Raw genomic sequence first — 1,558 nt, 5'->3', positions numbered from 1 at the left:
CCGTCTATCACAACATGATCAATATGGTTTCTTGTTTTCCCATCTGGGGATATCCATGTGGCCTTGCGTATGTCGAGGTGTTGGAATCTGGTACTGCTCACTACCATGTTTTTGCCGCTGCAAAATCGATCAGCCTCATTCCGTTATCGGATGTTACCTCATGAAGGCTGAACTTTCCGATCGTGGGACCAAAGATATTTTCTCTACCAATTTTAGCATTCAAATCTCCTAGAACAATATTAATGTAATGACCAGAGCAGCGGTAATATGCTCTATCTAGGCGCTCGTAGAATATATCCTTGGTCTGTTCATATTTCTCTTCGGTCGGGGCATGGGCGCAGATGAGACTGATGTTAAAAAACGTTGCTTTTATTCGGATTGAGACAATTCTCTCATCAACAGGAGTGAAGCTGGAGACGAGATTTCTAAGCCTCCCATTTACCATAAATCCAACCCCTAGCTCATGTTTCGTTTCATGGCAGCTATAATACAGTACGTAATCGTTTGTTATTTTTACGTCTGTCCGGTTCCATCGCACTTCCTGTAAGGCGATAATATCAGCTTTGTACTTGCCAAGTATATCCGCCAGTGCGAAAACTCCACCTGCTCTGTAGAGAGTCCTGAAATTCCAGGTGCAGATTCGCAGATCATGGTCCTTAAAACGTTTGCGGAGTTCGTCAACTTTAGAGGGGTTTGTTTTTCTTCTTTTTCTTTGTTTTTTTCATAGTAGGCGGTGTTTTGATGGGGTGAGTTACTAGCCCAACGCCCAACCCAAGTTTTTAACGTTCTTATGGGTGAACGCGCGGCACATGTTAGCTCACTACCTTTAATGGGTGTTAAAGGCAGCTCCCCAGGTGACACCACGGGAGGTCAGTGTCCACTTGAGATGAGAGAGGGACTAAGATAAATCCTGGACTTTACCATTTTAAAGCCGGTCAGGACCGTTCCTTGGTATCTGCAAGACAAAATATCACATAAAAACGAAAAGTGCAAATATGGATTTTTCGATGGTTCTTGGTGAAATACTCGTCCCTGTTTTGAAATGGTAAGGTACACAGCCCAACTCGATCTTGCTAACAACTATTTTCATAATTTATTGTGAAAATTGACCCATAAAAATCAACAAGTACGGACATCAATTATTAAAAAACGCGCACTTTATTGACGGCACTGAACATTTTAAATTCGTTTCACATGCCTTTCATTATAATTACACCAAAAAATATTTAAAAACCGACGTTTGTTTTGGATGTTATATTATTTTAATAAACAACTTAAATATTCAGAAAATAAATTTTCTAAATAGGGTCACTTTGACCTGCTTTTATACCCACTTACTAAACTAGAAAAGTATATATTTTTCATAACATCACGCAGTGCGATCCTATAAAAAATATTTGACACTATTTTGCGTAAATTTATAAAAGTTTTTTTTCGATTTTTGGCCAGGTTTTTCGGAGATTTGGCCACTGTGAACCGATTTGATGCATTTTCAAGAATTTGACCAAGATTTCTATTTAAACATGACTGTAAGTACCTGTAGTTTATCGGAATGAAT

Source organism: Musca autumnalis, unplaced genomic scaffold (genome assembly GCF_047663935.1).
Source record: "Musca autumnalis isolate F117 unplaced genomic scaffold, ASM4766393v1 scaffold_1, whole genome shotgun sequence".
Classification (NCBI taxonomy): domain Eukaryota; kingdom Metazoa; phylum Arthropoda; class Insecta; order Diptera; family Muscidae; genus Musca; species Musca autumnalis.
Note: the sequence above shows the minus strand (reverse complement) of the source record.